The sequence below is a fragment of the Nycticebus coucang genome, chromosome 11 (assembly GCF_027406575.1).
Source record: "Nycticebus coucang isolate mNycCou1 chromosome 11, mNycCou1.pri, whole genome shotgun sequence".
NCBI lineage: Eukaryota > Metazoa > Chordata > Mammalia > Primates > Lorisidae > Nycticebus > Nycticebus coucang.
In genome coordinates, this window is record NC_069790.1 from 82,752,047 (window position 1) to 82,776,751 (window position 24,705).

Genomic DNA, 24,705 nt, shown 5'->3' on the forward strand with positions numbered 1-24,705 from the left:
TTTGGAGATAGCATCTCACTCTGTTGCTCAGGCTAGAGTGCTGTGGTGTCAGTTAGCTCACAGTAACCTCAAATTCCTGGGTTTAATTGACACTGCAGCTTCAGTCTCCTGAGTGGCTGCAAGTATAGACACACTCCACAATGCCTGGCTAAATTTTTCTATTTGTTAGTTGAGACAGGGTCTTGCTTTTGCTCAGGTTGATGTCGAACTCCTGAGCTGAAGAAATCCTCCTGCCTCAGACCCCCAAGAGTGTTAGGATTACAGGTGTGAGCCACCAGCCTGGCCAAGTTTTTCTAATTCTTAACTTCCAACAGAATGAGAACTTCCAGGTAAGACAAACACAAATTAAAAGTGAAAGATTTGTGAATATCTGATGAATTCCATTAATACAGATGGACAATGAGATACTAATCCAAATTAGGGCTTTGGAAGAATTATTTGATTTGGCAGCATCACACTGTTAACATTATGTGAGTAATCAACAATTATTGTGTACAATTAGGTTTATATTGGGCAAATCAAACCATAGGTCATACTTTATACAGTGTTTAGAAAAACCTTGCTAAGCTTTCTAGTAAGAATGGGTCTGGTAAAATAAATAATTATAACAATACCCTTAGAGCATGACAAAATTTTCAAGATAAAATTTTAGCGTGGAGTGGGTATCACTAACTTTTCATCTAACGAAAAAAAAGAAACTAGTATTTTTGATTTAAAAGAAAAAGAATTGAAATAATAAGTAATGTTTAGGAGTTGAAGGTATTCCTTTTTAAGATTTTTAAGAATAAAAAAAAAATAGATTCATTAGAATACTGATTCCATTACATTTCCAGGATGGAGGAGAAATATCTGGTCTTCTACCTATGCAGAAACCTTTTCTAAGCTTTTCACTCTCTTGCCATGGAATGTAACCTCTTTCTCTGAATTTGATCCACTTCCACTTCTGTTGCCTCCTAACTTTGTTCCATGGAAACAGGCCCCTCACAAAAGAACAACACTTGTCATTTTCTCAGTTTGGAGAGTCAAGACAACTGTATTCCAATGTCTAGAATGATAAACGCCTTCTCTTAACTTTTGTTTTACCATTTCCTAGAAAAAGAAACTGGGAACCTAAATATAAAGGTGTTAATTTAAAAAAATGTTAGTAGGACATTTTAGTAGGATATTTAATATGAGACATACATTGCAAGATCTTTTTCAAAGACATTTCCTAATGTTCCAGTGAGGACTGGTTATGTATGATCTGCGTAAATTTACTAATACCTGCATCTGATTTCACGGTTCTATTAGAAAACCCAAAGCAACACAGTGACTTTTCCTGTATAATTGTCACATTATCAAAAATAACATAGATATGTTTGAGCTACTTTCCTCCAAAAGCTGGACCCTGCTGCGTCAGTGATCCAAAGGTACAAAATTGAATCAGGTCGCACAACCAAGTACACACCTCCAAAGAAGTCATTGATTCAGAGCTCCCTATTTAAGGCAACACTTTGACCTTGGCTAGATCGCTAGTTACTCAAAGTCAAGTAGTTTTAGTTGAGTCCACATTGCATAAGTGCTCGTATTAGGGGGAAAAGATATACAGAACATCAAAATTTGCACCTTCGTTGGTGGTCTCAGTAAAAAATCCTGGGATTGAATAGGCATGAAGACCTAGCGACTCTCTGATCCCTGGAGGTGGTCCTAGTAGGTCAAAAATGAAGCAAATTGGTAGGCATCATGAAGGAACTAACACAACAGGGTCCGTGACTACCTGAAAAGACTCTACTGTGACTGTATGTGCACACTTTGTGAGAACTAATGTATATCTGAAAAGACATGCAGTATATACTAAATGCATATTTATTTTTCTTATAAATTAAGATTTTCTTTATTATCAGAAATTAAAGAATCAATGTCAACTACTCAAGTATATAAAGGTATTTTTTATTGGATCTTTGCAATTCAAGTCTGTTGTGGAAATGGTAGTTTGTAAATTTCCTTAATTCACATAATTCTTCTCATCTAATTTTGAAAAAATCATACAATAGAACCATTAACTATTATCCCTTAGTCTTTAATCCAGATAGCCATGGGTTAAAGATCATTAACTAGGATACCTGAACATCTTCCCTCCCCTCAATTTAGGATCATATCTTTAAAATTATGTTCATCATTAAACATCACATATGCATAATTTTTACTCTATTTATTGTCATGTAATTATCAAAAATAAATCCTCCTGGAAATGAAAACATCTGAGGAATTTCATATAAATAATTTTTATAAAGAAATATTAATAGATTGCTAAGTTCTATTTTTAATAGAAGTTTTTGGCTGATATTCTATATAAAACAAAAAATTAAACTACAGAGAAGAAATAAAATAAGCAAATTATTAGATCCCAGACTTCAAGAAAGCCTAATAGCCTAATTGTTAAGGTAATGCATATACCAATAAAATAAAAGATTTGTTCTCCTTTCTAAAAATAATAATTAAGATAGCCTTCATGCTGCTAATTTGGCAGGCTGATAATAAATAGGGCTTCCATAAAATAACTTTTTAAAAACACTCAAAGTTCACTCCAAACATCGCTACCTCCACATACTTCTTCCCTTCCCATTATCATTTAGAATTTTAGTTTCTCGAAATGCAACATCATCATCAAGAAATAATAAGAAATGCTTTTAATATGTACTACTGAAATCGCTTTGGGTTCCAAGATGATACTTAAATATTTATTGGATTTTTACCTGTTTTGCTAACACTGCAAAAGTGTTATGATAAAGCACTGACCAATTAGAAGGAAAGTAGGTGAAAATGACTATCTAGGTGTTACTAGGGCATAGTGGTTGAACATCAGCCCTAGTACCCTCTGTCTATATTTAGGTAGTATCAAGGGAAGAAAATGAAAAAGTAACTATTCCTTCCTATGTATCTAATTACTAAGATTTTAGAATTTAACCTGTCAGTTTTCGTCTTCCCAGCACATTACCACCTACAGCCACTCCCAAATAACACATGTATAAGCCCCAGATGCCATATTTATACTCCATAGCCCCATTCCAGACAGTCAGTGCATGACTGAGTAAAGGTCAAGAGCCTGATATAAATTAGAGCAAGCAGATTCTCTCTTTCAAGAATTCAGCTATGTTTCAATCTCTTAACAGAGGACTCAGCTGTGATTCAATCTCTTCACTGTTTAACAGAGGATGTTTAAATGCAGGTCCATGAGGCAGGCATGAATGATCACATACATTCTGACTCAATGACATCTAGTTTATAAGGAAATAGAGAAATGCATTATATCAGATTAATTTAAAATAGTCACATTTTGCTTAAGCTAGTTGAGAGGTTTTATATTACTTATCACCAAGCAAAACAAACAAACAATGACACAAACCCCTCCACAGCCCTGGATTTTTAAAGATGACAGAAAATCAGTAAAAACTGACTCCTATATGCCTTTAGATCAAACATAGAAAAAGATTTAGGATTATCAAACTAAAATGAACATTTTAAATAAAGTGTGTTTGATTCGGTCTCAAAACACTAAAATTGGGAATACACACCAGAAAAATAATGATTTAGGTTATATAAGATCTGAAAGAAGTACTTAAACCTTGTTAAAACCAGAGTGGTAAAAGTGACTAAATGTGAAATAATTAATAATAATTTTACTTACGTGTCATATTGCTTTGAATCTTTTACTAGTGTTATTTTAGTCTTTATTTAAATGAGTGTTGAGTAATAGTCAATATTTTAATTAAAAAATACTGTTGATACTATTAATATATTATTTAGTTACAACAACCTAATTATTAATAGTAGGGGCTTAACCTAATTGTAGTAAAAATACCTAAGAAACAAAAATTAGTAGTATCGTCAGGTTTGATCTTGCATGTCAAACTTTTAAAGCCAGTACAGCAGGCAGAATAACGGCCCCTCAAAGATGCCCACATCCAAATCCCCAGAGCTCGTGAATATCAAATTAAAGTTGCAGATGGAATTAAGTTTCCTAATCTTCTGACTTTAAAGTTCCTATTTTAAACTAGAGAGATTATTGTGTTATTTAGTTGGACCCAATGTAATCACAAGGATCTTTAAAAGAGGAAGAGGGAAGCAGAAAAAAAATCAGAGAAAGAGATGACATGGCAGAAGAAGGGCTAACTTGCGGCCTCAAGCCGCATGTGGCCCTCTAGATCTCCACGGGCATCTCCTCCACGGAATCCAAACCTCACAGAACAAATCTCTTTATTAAACATATCTGTGCTATAAGAGTTGCATTCAGTCAGAAGGCTGCACTAAAGGATCCAGAAGGCCACATGTGGCCCCACGGCCTTAGGTTCCCTACCCGTGAGTGCTATGAGCACTGAAGATGGAAGTGGCAGACCATCGGCCGCCAAATGCGGGCAGCCTCTAGATCCTGGAAAAGGCAAAAAAGGCAAAAGAAAAAAAAAGCCAAATTCGCCCTTAGAGCCTCCAGAAAGGAACTCAGCCCTACTAAAACTGTAGTCTAGTGAGACCTTTGTTGGACCTCTAAACTATAGAACTAGAATTTAATACACTTTTGTTATTTTAAGCCAAAGGTCTGTAGTTAATTTATTACAATAGTCATAGAAAACTAATACAGGCCATTTTTCTCGAACTGTTTTCTGTGGCCCACTTGTTAAAAAGGCAGATTTCTTGGGCCCTTCACAGACCCCTGAGGCTCAAAAGTCTATATTATAACAAAATGTGCATTATTGCTATGAAATTCAATAATCAGTGTTTGAAAGGACTAGTGAATCCTAAAAAATAATAATAGTAAGTTGGTAACAAGTCAAGAAGGAAAACATAGATTTTTCATTATGCAACTTCTCTGTTTAACATAATTATGTTTGATGATATTATTCTGATAATATAAATAAAACTTAAACTTAAAACTACTTTTAAAAGTATGTGTATGTTTTAATTTCTTAGAATGTAAGCCCCATACTTGTTAGGAATAAAGTAATAAAACATTAATAGCACAAAATAAAGTAATAAAACATTAATAGCACAAAATTCTACAGTTCTTATAAGATTTTCTTCCAATCAGGTGAGGTAGAGCATCAGAATCAAAAATGAATGCAATTTCTCTAAAGCCAGCAGATCTGTTTTACTTGATATTCAGAGGCAGAAATTGAATGTCATTAATAAAACTGAAAACTGCACTATCCCTATAGGATAAGGATTAGGAGAATGCAATTTTTAAAAGTGAAAACCAGAAAACAACTAATCACATTTACCAACCTAATGGTGTTTTAATGATTAAGCAGCTCATTGCTGTCACCTGGCTTTCCAGTATTAGGGTACTGTTTTACGGTAGCAATAATTCCATCTAGCCAAGCTGAAGTAATTTGAAAGTATGACTAACTTAAAAAAAAAAAAAAAATCTGAGCTTTTCCTGTTTGTATAGGAGGCAAGGTTTTAGAATCCTGTCACACCAACCTCCACACCCAGCCTGAGATGCCCCTCTACTCTAAGTTATTGGTCTAAGCTCTCTTGATTAGAAACCAATTTGACCACCTAATCTTAGAGATAAAATGTTAGCCCAGTGTGAGTTTAGGAGAGATTCCTCCAGCTGTATTTACATTTTAACAAGAGGCCTTTAAAGACTGAAAACTCTTTAAGATATGAAGGACTCTATCTCTGCTATGTGAAACAGGGCAGGTTGTGGGGAAGATAATTTCCATTTTGGAACTCCCCAGGTCACTTGCAAATCCTGCCTTAGAGCTTGTCACAAACTATCCCTAGTGTGAAGCCTGTCCCAGCTAACAGACTTTTTATAAAAGATAAAGGAGAAACAACATAACGTACAGCAGACAACAGAATTCAGAGCTGGGAAACTTCTGCTTCCTGGTCAAGTCTCACTGCCTCTCTGGCCTCAGCTGGGTAAAACACCTTCAGCATTGTGACAGTGGGGCAAGGATGGGTTGAAATATTTCTTCACAATTGGTTAAACAAACAAAAATCTAACAATAACATGATCCACTTCAAGAAAATAATCAAACACTGTGATAATATTCCATATATTTTATCTTCAAAATATTTTTCTTCTTGGGTCATCTGTTTTCCTAAGGTGAGAGGAAAGAAAGTACTGTACAATGACATGGTTACTACTCCCAGTTAACTCTACCTCCAGTAAAACATTCTTAACCTAAATGATGAGAGCAGACTAAGAAAAATATGCATCAAACTAGTGAGAAGGGAGAATGAAAATTTAACATATCATAAATGTTACTTTTCAGAATTACTTCATCACTTTTATATTTACTTAGAGGATATGGGGAAGGTAAGTTAAAATTCAAGAAAAAGGCTGAACAAATTGCCTGAGTTAAATAATCTATAATATTTATAAAGATGTCAAGGAAAAAAGTTATAGTGGAATTCTCACAGATACAAATGTTCTTGTTATTTTTAAACTCTTGACAGAGGAAAAGGTAATCAGAGTTGACAGGTATTTGCAATGCACTATATTCCACTCAGTAAACCTGTTCTGAAAAACACAATGACAACTCTATTTGAACCAAACAGTTATCACTTTAGAATTACATGGAAAATTTAAAAACTTTCCATTTGCTTTTCTCAGTCGATTATTTCAAATTTTTCTCTGACTCTGATATCTTGGAATCCTGGAATGACTTTTCTCAAACTGTGTTCCATTTAGAAATGCTCATTTTCCAAGATATTAATGGTAGGATGTTAGACAAGAGTTCTATAGAAAATTAAATTTTGGAAATACTGAGTTAGAGAAGGAAGATTTGTTTACTTATTTCAAGGTTTCTCAGAACCTCTCATATGCTAATATGAAATGTATATTGTAACAGATGGCTATAGTATGCAGGTGTCTAAAATGTCTTTAAGAATAGAATCTCTTTTTTTGCCTAAAATCTGTTAACATTTCATAAATGGAATGGGCAATACTGTCCTATGATTTAGTGAAGAAGCATTTCATTCTTTCAAAGATATTAAACAAAAATTATAGCTCCTATCAGCTAAGGCCCTAAATCACTCCAAATATTGTACTAAAATAAAAATACTCTTGAGAATAATGGCACATCATCTTATTATCCATCTTTAGTAGCTGAGTTCTAGCTCAGTTTAACAGAGTATACCAGAAAAACAAATGGGAAAAAGAAAGAAAGAGACGTTTAAGAAATATAGGAGGCTGACAATGAATAGCAGAGCCTTAATTCTCAGTCATCAGAGGCCTAAGGTATAAGATTTAAGGCTATATGATTAAGCATAGACTAATTGTTCTAGCAAAGTGAATAAAAAATGTATAATAGCTCAAGCCCAACCGATATTCACTGGTGATTCAAATAATAGTCCAAAGTGCTTCCATGTCATTTGATAGGAGCCATAGGGCTCTCCAGTTTTTCTCGGTGGTGCAGGAGCCAGGTTGTCAGTGACTCTTCATTATCAACACACAGCTTCCACAGTCACCATAGGAGTCACCTCCAGCCCAGTCAGTGAGAAAGGAACAGAGAATAGAGGTACAAACATGGGAGAGATTTGGGGCCAGGTCTATAATTGGTCCACATGGCTTCAACTCACATTTCATTGGCTAGAATATGGTCATGTGGCCAAAGTAACCCTAAGAGAAGCTGTGAAATGTAGCCCAGCTGGTACAAAGGAAGAACAAGAAAGTACAGATTTTAGTGAACAGATACCAGATTTTGCCACATATGTACAGAGAAAAAGAGGGGAAAATGAGGTCATACCAGAGAGAAGTCACGAAGCAGATATGTTTTTATTTCTAAGTAACATATTGGCTATTCAAGGTTTTCCGAGAAGATTTTTGTAGGTTATGATTCCAGTGAAGGTCTGATAACTAGAATCTACAGAGTACACAAATTAACCAATAAGAAAAGAACAACCAACCCCATTTCTTTGTGGGCAAGAGACTTAAACAGAAACTTCTCTGAAGATGACAGGCAAATGGCCAACAAACACATGAAAACAGCTCATCATCTTTAATCATCAGAGAAATGCAAATCAAAACCATGTTGAAATATCATCTAACTCCAGTCAGACTAGCTTACATCACAAAATCCCCAAACTGCAGATGTTGGCATGGATGCGGAGAGAAGGGAACACTTCTACACTGCTGGAGGGTTTGCAAACTAATCAGTCTTTTTGGAAAGAAGTATGGAAAATTCTCAAGGAACTAAAAGTTGACCCAGCATTTGATCTTGCAATTCCATTATTAGGTATATACCCAGATGAACAAAAATCATTTTACAACAAAGACATTTGCACCAGAATATTTATTGCAGCCCAATTCCTAATTGCCAAGTTGTGGAAGCAACCCAAATGCCCATCTACCCATGAATGGATTAACAAATTTCAGTATATGTATACCATGGAATACTATGCAGTCATCAAAAGGATGGAGACTTTACATCTTTTATGTTTACCTGGATGGATGGAATAACAACACATTCTTCTTAATAAAGTATCTCAATAATAGAAAAAAAAAAGTATCAAATGTACTCAATACTATTCTGAAACAATATATAATAACATACACATTCATAAATCACAAATATAGTCCAGCAAGAAGAAGGGGGCATGGGGGAGAAGAGAAGGGAAGGGGGAAGGCAAGTGCAGGGAGGAGGGAGGGCATTTGGTGGGATGTTGTCTAATGTACACAACACAAGGGTATATTTCAAAACAACTAAGAATATATTATAAATGGCTTACTACACAAAGTAAGTAAGGGAGGTGATGGTTATGTTAATCAGTTTGATTTAAGCATTCAACATTATAATCAAATCATCACATTGTACCCCATAAATGTATACAGTTATGATTTAATAAAAAATTAAATTAAAAAAGGAAAAGTCATAAAGCATAATGAGAAGAACAAAAACAAAGTACTAGACTTGTCTGTGCCATTAAGAAAAAAGGAAGAAGAACTATTTTTAAAAAGAATAAAAATAATTCAAATACGAAGTTGTTAAGTCAATTATAATATCCCTAATAGGGAATGGGATGTACTCAATAATCAATACATTGTAGAATAACATCTAATAATTTGAATGAATTTTCATAGTCTATTAAGACAAATATATTTGATATATGGTATGATATTTGTTATAAATATCATACCATATATCAAAGCATGTGGGGAAAATGTGTGGAAATATGGACAATAATATGTTATTTCTGGGTAGCTGTATTTGAGTTTTGAGATTATAGTTTTAATTAATTTATTTATTTAATTAATTTATTATTTTTTTTTAGAGACAGAGTCTCACTTTGTTGCACTCAGTAGAGTGCCATGGTGTCACAGCGCACAGCAACCTTCATCTCTTGGGCTTAGGCAATTCCCTTGTCTCAGCCTCCCGAGTAGCTGGGACTACAGGCACCCACCACAACGCCCAGCTATTTTTTGTTGCAGTTCGGCCAGGGCAGAGTTCAAATCCACCACCCTCAGTATGTGGGGCTGGCGCCCTACTCACTGAGCCACAGGTGCCGCCCTATAGATTTAAATTATAACTTTTTAACTGCAATGCTCATTTTTTTAAATAAATATTTATGGTATATATAACAAAATATTCAAAATAAAAATATTAATATACTATAGTGTGTAACCAATATATATAGTGTCCTTGGCTATACACTATTCACTATGAAACTCTGTAGACAAAAATTCTAAATCAAAATTATAATAAAAAGACAAACACACACACAATAAAACATTTTATCTCTTTCCCCACACTTACCTAATAAGCAATTTTTATTTTTTTTAAGAGGGTCTCACTCTGTTGCCCAGGGGTGGAGTATAGTAATCATAGCTCACCATAGCTATGAACTATGTAGCCTTTAACTCCTGATCTCAAGCAATACACTTAAGCCTCCCAAAGTGCTAGGATTATAGGCATGATCCACCACACTTGGCCTAAAGCTATTTTATAATAAAAGATAAACATAACATATAAAACATATTTTATCTTAAGACTATACTTTCAGGGATCATTTCTATAGTTCATTACTAGAGAAGTCTCTCTGAATGTGTAAAACGTATTTTATCTTTTCACCCACACAGATCTGATAGGCAAGTATTTTTTAACACAATAGACAAAGGTTATAAAAGAGATCTTGGTACAGAAAAAAAGTTAAAACTTCTACTTAATTGAAGTACATTTTTATTTCATCACTTCAATAAACAACAACAAATAATCTGAGCATTCACTATTAACCTCTGTAGTCAAAAGCCAGTCAGTTCTATTTCGTGCCATTAATTATTTGTGTTGACTGATACATCAGGAATTACTTTTCATCAAGAGCCTTGCTCAGCTCGGCGTCCGTAGCTCAGAGGTTACGGCACAGGCTACAAACACCAGGGTTAGCGGGTTCAAACCTGGCCCAGGCCTGCTAAACAACAATGACAACTGCAACAAAAAAATAGTTGGGCATTGTGGCAAGGCCTTTAGTCCCAGCTACTTGGGAAGCTTAGGCAAGAGAATTAAGCTGTCTGAGGTTGCTGTGAGCTGTGATGCTGCAGTACTCTACAAAGGAAGACACAGGGATACTCTGTCTCAAAAAAAAAAAAAAAAAAAAAAAAAAAGCACCATTTATCTATTTACCAATCCCAATAAGAATCCCAATAAGTGGAGCAAGTAGCAAATAAGGGTTTATAAATCAACGATTCAAATAAATAGATACAACTATGTACCCAAATGAATAAGCAATTTTAGCAATATATGTATTATGGTAATATCCTTAATGCTTTGGACCTATAAATACATACATAAATCCCTTCCATAATGATGAAAATATTAAGCAATACTTTAGTAACTACCTGTGTGAAATTCATTAAGAATATTTTAAAATGCACAGCCATTGCCTCTATAAATTATCTTGCCCAAAATTCAAATTTAAGTATTCTGATATAGAACATTGATAGCAAACCTAAGACCACAGAAGGACACATTTTTATACCTACATTTACCATCACTGCTGTACTCACAGCTAGCACTACTCCTTTAAGGATCTGAGCCCAATTTTCTAGTCATACATGTATCCTAACCAGAAGAAGTACCAAGAGGACAGGACACTTGTCATACCTCCTTTTCTTTCTTTCTTTTTTTTTTTTATTGTTGGGGATTCATTGAGGGTACAATAAACTAGGTTACACTGATTGCAATTGTTAGGTAAAGTCCCTCTTGCAATCATGTCTTGCCCCCATAAAGTGTGATACACACCAAGGCCCCACCCACCTCCCTCCTTCCCTCTTTCTGTTTCCCCCCCCATAACCATAATTGTCATTAATTGTCCTCATATCAAAATTGAGTACATAGGATTCATGCTTCTCCATTCTTGTGATGCTTTACTAAGAATAATGTCTTCCACATCCATCCAGGTTAATACGAAGAATGTAAAGTCTCCATTTTTTTTAATGGCTGAATAGACAATACACAGTATTTATTACATATTTCTTTAAGTTCATTTGGTCATTTGATATGGTGAGTTGTGCATCGAAAGACTTATTGACATTTTCTACAATTTTTCAACAAAATTCCACATAAGATTTGAGACATCTCAGTCACTCTTACAATTCGAAAAATAGTTGTGGAAAACTCATTCCTGGGGTAATTCCTAAAAACTTATTGCTGACTCTTCAGTAAGAAAATATCAAAGACTTTCTGAAATTAATAACATGAGAACTTTCCAGCACTACTTCATTGCCGCCTCCTGCTTTGCTGCTCTTCCCACAGGTTGCTTCCTGCACTCCCACTTTCCAGTCTTCATTTTGTGCCTCCACATTTTTGGAATTAACAACTTTGAGGCATTCAAAGTTAGCTCATTCATTTATTTAAATGCATATTTTAAATAACCCATTATGTAACAGACCCTGACCAAAAATTTATTGAGCAACTATTAAGTTCAAATCAGTGGCCAAGCCTTGGAGAGAGATACTTCCAACATCCGTCAGTCATAAAGAAAGGGTAATTATGTCCCCCATACCTCATTTTCATGAGCAACCTGGGATAGTAGAAAGATCATAGGTTTGGGGGTCAGACTGACTGCTTTTGATTTTGCTACAGGTTTTGGGGTCAGACTGACTGCTTTTGATTTTGCTACAGAAAGTTTCCTTTTGTCTGACACTTTCCAAATCCAAGCCTTTATCATTTTGTATCTGGAGGACTTTATAAACCTTCTAACTAACCTCTCTAATGCCAGTGCCAATCTTCCCTAAGTTACCTTACACCAGGATTGGCTTGTAAAACACAAGCCCAGTTTGTTGTAAGATTTCAAATTGTATATGAAACCAGCACCTTGTACCCCATAAATGCATTATTGTACACAGCTATGATTTAATAAAAATAAAATAAAATAAAAATAAATTTTAAAAAGGAAAGAAAAAGAAGTAACACACAAGCCTGGTGACATTATTTCTTATTTTCAAACCTTTGTTAGTTCAGTGATGGTGTGATATGAAAAGTTAGACCTATTAGGCCTTCCCTGCTGTCCTGGGCTCTACACTGAACAATGCAAATTCTGATGTGTTGTTGGACAAGAGCAGACTCAGATTCAAACACGGCATCTTTTACTAACAGAACATTTTAATGCTTTGTTAAAGCATCTTTGTCCTCCTTTGGAAAGATAAATTTTCTAATTTTTATGCAATAAGATGAAAATGCGTGTTTCATAATTAAAAGTAAATTTCATGAGTTACACTGGATTAGCATAAATCCTATGAACTGTTTACACAGTACTGGTATTTCAAAACCACATCATTTAGAATGATCAATGCAAAGTCTACAGAAGATTAATAAGTGATAATTCTCTGTACATATAAGAAAATGTTATGGCTCAGACAAAGCCTGTCAGAGGTTGAGAAAGGCCTAGGACACTTGAATTTTTTTTTTTTTTAACTTATCAGCATATTAAAAAAGGGAGAAGTGGTGAAAGCTGAAACTTGAATATATTTTGTATGGCTTGTCCTAAATGTTTATATTTAATAGATTAGCAAATACACCATTTAAAAATACAGTATAATTGCACCATTCATGAAATAATTAGAATTCATTACCATGATAATAAATATTTTACAATTTACTAAAAATGATATGACCCAGTATAAGAAGGGAAACTTAAAATTGTTTTTTTAATGACCACCTTCTATCAAACTTGTCAGTGTGTCTTTGTCACTTTATCATAATATCAAAAGCGCTCATTTTCGACCTGTTCTGAATGGGAAGCATAGGTCCACAGGGCCATGGTGACCCTCATTGTGATGGGTCTGCCTCTTAACCTGAGACACAGATCAACTGACTAGTCTTCTAGTTTCTGAAAGACACACTACTATTAGACTCTACTACTTGCATAGGAAATACATGTCTCTAATAGCAACAACAATAACCACCACCATTACAATGGCTATCTATGAATCAAAATACTTGTAAACGGTTTCTTCTGGCCAATATAGAATCCACAATGAACCCCTAGCCTCCACCATTACCCTTCAGGTTTACTTTCTGCACTGGATCTACCTATTCAACTACAAGTTCAGATCAGGTTGTTAGGCTGTTTCCTTTGCCAGAAAAACCCTCCCTATTTCTGCCACCCAAATCTTATTCACTGGCCAAGCATTTTCTCAAGAATCCTCTCCTTTATGAAACTGTCACAACCTTAGTTTTTCTCGCTTGCATTTTTTTCAACTTTGATTGGATCTTGTATATTTTATTGCATAAATTATAATATATTATATAATCATTTGTGCATTTTTTTATTTACCGAAGAGTTTATAAGTCCATTGAAGGTATAGAAAAGCCTATATTCCTCTCCACATTCCCTGTGCCCTCTAGCATAATGCATTGCATATGGAAAACATTTAATAAATATTTATTAATTAGAAATTATAATAGCCACATATTTTGCACCATGCGTAGTGAAGTAAATATTTACTGTGGTTTCAGTAACTTATATACACAAGTATGTATTCATAGCTGAGTTATTAAAATAATATGTATAAGAAGTATAGATTTTCTATCCATTTCAAGCATACAAAACATACAGAGTATAGTTCATAAATATTAAACAAAGAAGTATAATGATAATATATCCATAATACTATCAGCCATCAAAAGATAAATCATAATCACAGTTTTATTTTCTGAACAGAACCTAAGTCATATTTGAAATTCAAATAAAGATGTATTACTTTTTTTTTTTTAAGTTAACTGAGTTCCTAAATGTCTTGGCAAAAGCTTCTTAATATACAATGGATTCATTAGGAAGCATAATCAAATCATTCAAGCATTTGTTCATATGGAAAATTCATCCTAATGTATTAAAACTCTTAGCCAATGTCAGTATAATTAAGAATATATTCAGGGGGCGGCACCTGTGGCTCAGTGAGTAGGGTGCCGGCCATATATGACGAGGGTGGTGGGTTCGGACCCAGCCCCAGCCAAACTGCAACAGAAAAATAGCCGGGTGTTGTGGTGCGTGCCTGTAGTCCCAGCTGCTCGGGAGGCTGAGGCAAGAGAATCGCGTAAGCCCAAGAGTTAGAGGTTGCTGTGAGCCATGTGACGCCATGGCACCCTACCGGGGGTGGTACAGTGAGACTCTGTCTCTACAAAAAAAAAAGAATATATTCAGGAATAATGCCATAATTAATGCTTACTCAAACTGCCAAATTCTTGGTGACTAAATTCATGTTGTCCTTGTAGGCCACTTAAATTCAGTCCCTGAAGATAAAAGAATTTGGCTAGAATCCAACTACAAATCACTTGAGGGAAAAAAGATCATTTCTTTAGTGAGAATTCACTGTATCCAAAAGGAATACATCTTGTAGAAGCTAAAACATTTTTATACTTACTGAATTCTCAATCTAATCTTTTTCTATAAAAGCAAAAGTGTATATTGCACTTCTCTTAAAATCAGAGGTGACTAAAGCAACCAACTAATAAACACGTAGTATTATAACATTATAGCAAAAAAAAACAATTTTTTTAAACAGGCCAGGTTTCCCTAAGGCTTTCCTGCCTTTCAACCTTTCATCACAGGCCAGCTCCTTACAGCTCACAATAATAGATAGGCAAAGGCCATTACAAGACTGTAACAGAAGTAGAAGGAGACATCACAGAGCCTGGCTCTCCCTCTTCCTGTCATTCTACTGAAATGGCTGCTTAGAAGTTACAGTGACCTCCCAGTGAGCAGCTCAACTGGGCCTCTTTCCTTGCTCTTGTTTTCTCTAGAAATAACACCCTGGGGGCTGTTCCTCTCCTCTTGAAACTTTTGTCAACATAGATGAAGGTTCCTTTTCTTTTCTTTTTGTTGCTTTTCTATGTCTTCTTGCTGTCCCTCAAGGAACACAGTTCCTCCCCAAAGTTCACCCTTTGCTGGACATTCTCATGCCATCACCTTTTAGATTCATAATCTCTTTCCCTTAACGTCCCAAAGCTCTGCTTACTCTTCCTCCAATAGTCTGACTCTGTGAATACGGCCATCCGGATATTGCATTGATACTAAACTCAAATGGTCAAACGTTAAACAATTAATCTCCCTCCCTTCAACCTTGGTGCCACAAACCCCAAACAAGCAAACAAGACAAATCACAAAACAAAACCAGCTCCTCTCCATTTCCTGATTTCTTTTAATGAACATATACTCCGAGAGAAACATGCCCGACACGTCAGAATCAGGTTTACCTTCTTCTAAGGCCCTCTTTGCTCATCTCATGGGCAGGTCCCTCCCAGGGTCTCTGATGCCTGGACTGCCTCTGACCCTCTCACTGTCCACACTCCAGTATGAGCTTGAATTGGCTCTTACCTGAGGAGAAAACGTCTCTATCTGTCCCTTTCCATTAGACACCTAATGCCAGTATAAAATTACTATGCTGTGTAATAGCTTTGTTTATTCATTGATTCCTTAAAATATTCCTTTTTTTTTTTTTTCTGGTAGAGAAACTACACAAATGGCTGTCTGCTGATCAACGCCAGGCCCAAATTAGCTTCCTAAGCTGCCTCTTCCTTTGACACAAGCAACAGGTCAGCCTAGTCTTATCTGTTCTTGGGGTTCTCTTTCCTTCTTCAAGCCTGGATGTAGAAAGACATAAGTTATCCTTTAGTGTCAATTCTCACTTTCTTCTTTTTATCAATATAAAAAAATTAGCTCTCAGCTAAAAACTTCATTTCCTAGCTTCTCTCACTCCCAAGTATGACCATAGGATTATATGCTGGCCAAGGGGATTTAAACAGAAACCATATGTACAGCCTTCAGAGCACATCTTTACAGGAAGCTTTCCATTTTGACTATGCCATTGTCTGAGACACCCCAGGGGCTATAGAGCAACAAGGAATTTGACTCTTGAAAAAATCTCTTAGAACAGAATCAGGCTTCTCCAGGTCCCCTCCTGCCACCTATAACTTGGGTATTCATGTGTGAGAGAAATAAACTCCATCTTTATGTAAGCCTTTGCTATTTTGGTCTCTGGTAAATTGGCCAATGTACAACAGGCTAACTCCTAAATAGACACACTCTCTTCAGTACCTCTGTTACTTGTCAATAGAGATAACAGGTGTGGTTCATAGGATACTGCGGCATAAAAAGCAGTCAGGCAGCGACACTCCGGAGTTTCTAAGGCCATGATAAAGATTTAATTGATACTATACAGGAAGGAACATGGTGGCAAGAAATGGAGGAAACTACTTTCAGTTCTGACTCTAATTAAAAAAAAAAAAAATCTTCCCAGAAAAAGGCACACAGCTACAGTGCATTCAAGGTAGATAGTAAATTACAGTGCTACAGCAATCATACCATGTCTACTAGAAAGAAAAGGAGGTAGAGGGGCACAACGGAGGGAAGTTAAAACAATGTGTATATCGCCGGTTATATGCTCATAAGAAGACTCAGAACTAGAAGCAAGAACCAGGAAAAAATGAAACTACAATCCCTACACAAGACTGCCAAGGAGTAAGAACACTATGAAGTCTACCAAAGAGGAGAAGTAGAACTGGAAAAACACAAGCGATGAAACTTAGAATGGATCATAGCTGATGTGAGACCCTAAGCTAAAAGTTATCACAATTTATTCCTTGAGTTTAGTTATTAATTCAGGTATTAATCTAGTTATTAATCATGTTTGTGTTTGTATTAAATAGTTGTGAGAAAACTATTTCCCCACATGCTGATCAGCAAGAGGCACAGAAGTGATGAGGGACACAAGAGAATTATCTTCCTTCTTCCCTAAGATTACAAAGTCCTTTGTTTTTCCTGAGTTTGGTTCAATGACAAGGAGAGTCAATGATGCGAAGACTTCAACTTCCATGAACAGCTGTTAACGTGTTTGTACATAGACTTTGTATTCCAGTTTATTCTGGTTCGAGTATCTAAGAATCGGGTGCTTTCCCAGTTCTGGCAGGACCCTAAAAATACCAACAGCATCATAAGCAGCCAAGAGTCCCACTAGGAACCCTGGACCAAGGAAAGTCGGGCTAAGATATGTAACATCTCTGCCCTAGTTCTGCTAGCCTCTCTATCCTTAGCCAAAGGAATTGCAAGCTGTGTGTGTTTCCACCTGTCTACAATCCACCTGTCATACTAGAATAGGAGAGAAATAAAATCCTATAGGTTAGGTCATTCTCAACAAATCATTTTGTGGAATTCATGAAATTCTGATGTAAGAAATCCTTCCAGATGTAATACATATAAAATGCCTTGGAAAGTAGTGAGATTTGGGGTGGAGACAAGATGGCTGACTGAAGCCAGCTTTCCACAGAGGCTCCTGTCCAGAAGGAGAGTTAAAGGACAGAAATTTAGCAAGTAACCTGGTGGATTAGAGCTGCACCAAGGGAGAAGGTTGAAGAACACACATCAACCCTGCTGAAGTGAGTTGCGACCCCCAGGATACAAACAAAAGGTACAAAATCCATCACCAAGCAGATAAGAGTCCCCTTCCCCATGAGAATGGCTTGGAGCACCCCACAAACAAACAGGCAGAGTTCAAAAGTCCTCCCACTATACTCCACAGGAGAGATCCTCTAAAAACTGGACCTACCTCCCCTAGTAGGGTGCCATGGCACTCTCCTGCCAGGCATAAAACTGTGTAAAACTGTATATATATTCCACCTGCAGTTCTGAGCTCCCAGCACTCCCCTCCACTCTCACTCTGAGGTCTGGAGGCCTGTCCCCAAGGAGTCCAGATTCTTGGGTGATTTCTTGAGAGGTGTGGATGGGGCCTGGACTGCAGCTGGTCAGTGCTGATTCTGCGGCATAGGAGTGAGGAGAAGACGGTCAGCTGAGAGAGAACCACGCTGGAACGGTGGTGCCCCGAGGCACAGAGCAGCAGCCATTTTTGGCAACAATAGGGCTCACCCCCAGATATTCCAAAGTCACACCCCCTGTCTCTCTGGGAAACCAGAGGAGGCTGGGCATCTTCTCAGGTGGCAACCACTGCAGAACAGATCTGCGACGGAAACGCAGGCACCATGAGTAAAGGGTTTGCCTGAGGCAGTACCAGCATGGGTGGTGCACGGGAACTAGAAAACGCACACACAGAGCTGGGAGATTCCCATGGCGGGGCTGACCCAGAGGACTGCTTTAGTGAGCCTAAGATGCACCCGTCCCCCAGGGGACCATCAGCTTAAACAAAGGAGGGCAGGCAGAGGCTGGATCTGACAGGTAACTGTGCTGCGAATACAAACTACAGCTGAGACCGTACAGCAGCACAGACAGGGCCTGAAGCACAGGTTCTGGGAACTCAAAACAGCTTCTCTTCTGAAGGTGAATTTAGCAGGGACAGAAACAAATTCCTGCAAAGTTGTTCTGTTCTGTCAGTAACATCAATCAGGGGTGGGCTGGAACTGAGTGAACAGCCCCACTTCTGGAGGTTGTCAGGTCTCACCTCCCCCGGCGGGATAGAGGCAGAGAGCAGCAGCCTGGCTGAGCAGACACAGATGTCCTTGTGATTCAGCCAAGTGCAAACCCCTGGAGTATCTGCTCATGGAGGCAACTGGGTCTCAGCCCTGCGGGGTTATCAGTGACAGGGTGTGACAAGGGTGCAAGGTGGGGAAGGAGGCATCAACCTTCCCAGACTAATCTATTTGCTGGATGGGTCCTCCTGACTTCACAGAGCACCAGCGCAAGTCATATTTGAGTTGTCAGCAGACCCCTGTGATCTAGTTGCCAGAGACCTTTTAAACTCTCACACCTGAGACAGGTGCTGACTGAGACAATTGATTTGGACTTTTTGAACTGAGCCAATCGGCCAAGGACTATCCAAGTGGTGTCCTGGGTGTGTGGTTGTAGGAAGGTTTGATTTTCCTTTTCCAATTGTTACCTGTGTGTGTGTGGAGGGGTGACACAATTGCTGGTATTTCTCCACACCTAAGACTTTAACCCAGAGTAACTGTTTCACAAGGGTCAGACAGAGACCAGCTGAAAGTAAGACAGGGCCACTTAGCCACACCACAACAAACAGGTACCCAGTTTCTCAGGCCGTAGCACTGTATGGGTCTTCGACAAAGCTCCAGGGGAAAAGTCAAATGGTGTAAAATAATCATGGGGCGGAATCAGTGGAAAAACTCTGCTAACATGAATAACCAGAATAGATCAACCCCCCCAAGGAAAAATATGGCAGATGTCACTGAAGATCTCATTCATAAACAGCTGGCCAAGAGGTCAGAAATCAAATTCAGAATGTGGATTGCAAACAAGATTAATAAAATGGAGGAAAATTTGGAATTAGAAATTCGAGGAGCAATTCAAAAGTTGGAATTAGAAATTCGAGGAGAAATTCCAAAGTTGTCTCAAGAATTCAACAAATTAAAGACAAAATGACCAAAGATTTTGACACACTGAAGCAAGAATTTGCAGCCCTCAAAGATCTAAAAAATACAGTAGAATTCCTCAATAACAGAGTGGAGCAGGCAGAAAAAAGGATTTCTGACATTGACGACAAAGCTTTTGAATGCTCACAAACTCTCAAAGAGGAAGAGAAATGGAGATCAAAAACAAATCATTCGCTCAGAGAGCTCTGGGATAATTCGAAGAAGGCTAATATCCGCCTCATTGGAATCCATGAAAGTGATGAAGTGGCTTCGCAAGGCACAGAGGCCCATCTCCATGAAATTATGAAAGAGAATTTTCCAGAGATGCCAAGGGATTCTGAAATTTAGACAGCAGACAGTTTCAGAACCCCAGCATGACTTAACCCGAATAAGACATCCATCCCCCAGGCATATCATAATTAACTTCACTAAAGTTAATATGAAGGAGAAAATTCTGAAAGCAGCCAGACGTAAGAAATCCATTACTTACAAAGGGAAGAATATTAGAATGACTGCAGATCTCTCTGTTGAAACTTTTCAAGCCAGAAGAGGGTGGTCATCGACTTTTAATCTCCTAAAACAAAATAACTTTCAACCCCAGATCCTGTATCCAGCTAAACTGAGTTTCGTTTATGATGGAGAAATTAAATACTTTAATGACTTTCATATGTTGAAGAAATTTGCCATAACCAAACCAGCTCTTCAGGATATTCTCAGACCTATCCTCCATAATGACCAGCCCAATCCTCTACCACAAAAGCAAACTCACTCAGAAACTTTTGATCAAACTCTTAATTTCCATAGTGGCGAAAGGATTAAAAATGTCCACTGAACTTTGAAAAAACCCGATACCCCAAATTTTACCAGACTTATCAATATTCTCCATTAATGTGAACGGCTAAAACTGTCCTCTAAAGAGTCACAGGTTGGCTGACTGGATAAAAAAACTCAGGCCAGATATTTGCTACATACAAGAATCACATCTTTTAAAAGATAAATATAGACTCAGGGTGAAAGGATGGTCATCCATATTTCAGGCAAATGGTAATCAGAAAAAAGCAGGTGTTTCAATTTTATTTGCAGACACAATAGGCTTTAAACCAACAAAAGTAAGGAAGGATAAGAATGGTCACTTCATATTTCTTAAAGGTAACTCTCAATATGATGTTATTTCAATTATTAATATTTATGCAATCAACCAGAATGAGCCTCAAATTATAAGAGAAACTCTAACAGACATAAGCAACTTGATTTCCTCCAGCTCCATAATAGTCAGAGATTTCAACACACCTTTGGCAGTGTTGGATAGATCCTCCAATAAAAAGCTGAGCAAAGAAATTTTAGATTTAAACCTAACCATCCAACATTTGGATTTAGCAGACATCTACAGAACATTTCATCCTAACAAAACTGAATACACATACTTCTCATAAGCCCAAGGAACATACTCCAAAATCGATCACATCTTAGGTCACAAGTCTAAACTCAGTAAATTTAAAGGAATATAAATTATTCCTTGCATCTTCTTGGACCACCGGGGAATAAAAGTTGAACTCAGTAACAACAGGAATCTGCATACTCATACAAAAACATGGAAGTTAAATAAACATATGCTGAATGAGAGCTGGGTCAGAGATGAGATTAAGAAGGAAATTGCCAAATTTTTGGAACAAAACAACAATGAAGACACGAACTATCAGAACCTCTGGGATACCGCAAAGGCAGTCCTAAGAGGAAAATTTAAGCACTGCAAACCTTCCTCAAGAGGACAGAAAGAGAGGAAGTTAACAACTTAATGAGACATCTCAAGCAACTGGAGAAGGAAGAACATTCCAACTCCAAACCCAGTAGAAGAAAAGAAATAACCAAAAGTAGAGCACAATTAAATGAAATTGAAAACAAAAGGACTATACAACAGATCAATAAATCAAAAAGTTGGTTTTTTGAAAAGGTCAGTAAAATAGACAAACCTTTGGATAACCTAACCAGGAAAAAAAGAATAAAATCTTTAATTTCATCATTCTGAAATGACAAAGATGAAATAACAACATACTCCTCAGAAATTCAAAAAATCCTTAAGAATATTATAGGAAACTTTATTCTGAGAAATATGAAAATCTGAAGGAAATTGACCAATACTTGGAAGCACGTCACCTTCTAAGACTTAGCCAGAATCAAGTGAAAATGTTGAACAGGCCCATATCAAGTTCTGAAATAGCATTAAACATACAAAACATCCCTAAAAGAAAAGCCTGGGGCCAGATGGCTTCACGTCAGAATTCTACCAAACCTTTAAAGAGGAATTAGTACCTATATTACTCAACCTGTTCCAAAATATTAGAGACAGAAGGAAGACTACCCAACATGTTCTATGAAGCAAACATCACCCTGATCCCCAAACCAGGAAAAGACCCAACAAGAAAAGAAAATTATAGACCAATATCACTAATGAATATAGATGCAAAAATATTCAACAAGATCCTAATAAACAGAATCCAGCAATACATCAAACAAATTATACATCATGACCAAGTGGGTTTTATGCCAGGTTCTCAAGGCTGGTTCAATATACATAAATCTATAAGTATAATTCAGCACATAAACAAATTAAAAATCAAAGACTATATGAGTCTCTCAATTGATGCAGAAAAAGCTTTTGATAATATCCAGCATCCCTTCATGATCAGAACACTTAAGAAAATTGGTATTGAAGGGACATTTAAGAACTGATAGAGACCACCTACAGAAAACCCACAGCCAATGTCATATTGAACGGAGTTAAATTGAAATCATTTCCACTCAGATCAGGAACCAGACAAGGTCGCCCACTGTCTCCACTGCTCTTTAACATTGTAATTGAAGTTTTAGCCATTGCAATTAGGGAAGAAAAGGTGATCAAGGGTATCCATATAGGGTCAGAAAAGATCAAACTTTCTCTCTTCGCAGATGATATGATTGTATATCTGGAAAACACCAGGAATGCTAATACAAAGCTCTTAGAAGTGATCAAGGAATACAGCAGCATCTCAGGTTACAAAATCAAAATTCAAAAATCGGTAGCCTTTATATACCAACAATAGTCAAACTGAAAGAACAGTTAAGGACTCTATTCCATTCACAGTAGTGCCAAAGAAGATGAAATATTTGGGAGGTTATCTAACAAAGTATGTGAAAGAACTCTATAAAGAGAACTATGAAGCTTTCAGAAAAGAAATAGCTGAAAATGTTAACAAATGGAAAAACATACCATGCTCATGGCTGGGAAGAATCAACATTGTTAAAATGTCCATACTACCAAAAGCAATATACACTTTTAATCCAATCCCTTTTAAGGCTCCACTGTCATACTTTAAAGATCTTGACAAAATAATATTTCATTTTATATGGAATCAGAAAAAACCTCGAATAGCCAAGACATTACTCAGAAATAAAAACAAAGCAGGAGGAATCACGCTATGGGACCTCAGACTATACTGTAAATCAATAGTGATCAAAACAGCATTGTACTGGCACAAAAACAGAGAGGTAGATGTATGAAACGGAAGAGAGAACCAAGAGGTGAACCCAGCTATTTACCATTATTTGATCTTTGACAAGCCAATTAAAAATATTCAGTGGGGAAAAAATTCCCTATTTAACAAATGGTGCTGAGGGAACTGGCTGGCAACCTGTAGAAGACTGAAACTGGACCCACACCTTTCACCATTAACTAAGATAGACTCTCACTGGATTAAAGATTTAAACTTCAGACATGAAACTATAAAAATACTAGAGGAGAGTGCAGGGAAAACCCTTGAAGAAATCGGTCTGGGCAAGTATTTTATGAGGAGGACCCCCCCAGGCAATTGAAGCAGCTTCAAAAATACACTACTGGGACCTGATCAAACTAAAAAGCTTCTGCACAGCCAAGAACGTAGTAAGTAAAGCAAGCAAACAGCCATCAGAATGGGAGAAGATATTTGCAGGTTATGTCTCCAACAAAGGTTTAATAACCAGAATTCACGGAGAACTCAAATGTATAAGCAAGAAAAGAACAAGTGATCCCAATGCAGGCTGGGCAAGGGACTTGAAGAGAAACTTCTCTGAAGAAGACAGGCACACGGCCTACAGACATATGAAAAAATGCTCATCATCTTTAATCATCAGAGAAATGCAAATCAAAACTACTTTGAGATATCATCTAACTCCAGTAAGATTAGCCCATATCACAAAATCCCAAGACCAGAGATGTTGGCGTGGATGTGGAGAAAAGGGAACACTTCTACACTGCTGGTGGGAATGCAAATTAATACATTCCTTTTGGAAAGATGTTTGGAGAACACTTAGAGATCTAAAAATAGACCTGCCATTCAATCCTATAATTCCTCTACCAGGCATATACCCAGAAGACCAAAAATCACATCATAAAAAAGATATTTGTACCAGAATGTTTATTGCAGCCCAATTCATAATTGCTAAGTCATGGAAAAAGCCCAAGTGCCCATCGATTCACGAATGGATTAATCAATTGTGGTATATGTACACCATGTAATATTATGCAGCCTTAAAGAAAGGTGGAGACTTTACCTCTTTGATGTTTGCATGGATGGAGCTGGAACATATTCTTCTTAGTAAAGTATCTCAAGAATAGAAGAAAAAGTATCCAATGTACTCAGCCCTACTATGAAACTAATTTATGGCTTTCATATGAAAGCTATAACCCAGTTATAACCTAAGAATAGGAGGGAGGGAGGGAGAAAGGGAGGGGAGGGATGGGGAGGATGGGTGGAGGGAGGGTGATTGGTGGGATTACACCTGTGTCGCATCTTACAAGGGTACACGTGAAGCTTAGTAAATGTAGAATATAAACGTCTTAACGAATAACTAAGAAAATGCCAGTAAGGCTATGTTAATCAGTGTGATGAAGATGTCT

The 24,705-nt window shown here is 37.0% G+C and overlaps 1 protein-coding gene and 1 pseudogene across 4 annotated transcripts in view; one reads left to right on the plus strand and one right to left on the minus strand.

Moving 5' to 3' along the window:
- The window catches only part of IMMP2L (inner mitochondrial membrane peptidase subunit 2), a 980,841-nt gene that overhangs the window by 316,418 nt on the left and 639,718 nt on the right, over nt 1-24,705 (minus strand). The gene's annotated exons all lie outside the window — the stretch shown is intronic.
- LOC128560694 (uncharacterized) lies at nt 9,969-10,061 on the plus strand (annotated as a pseudogene).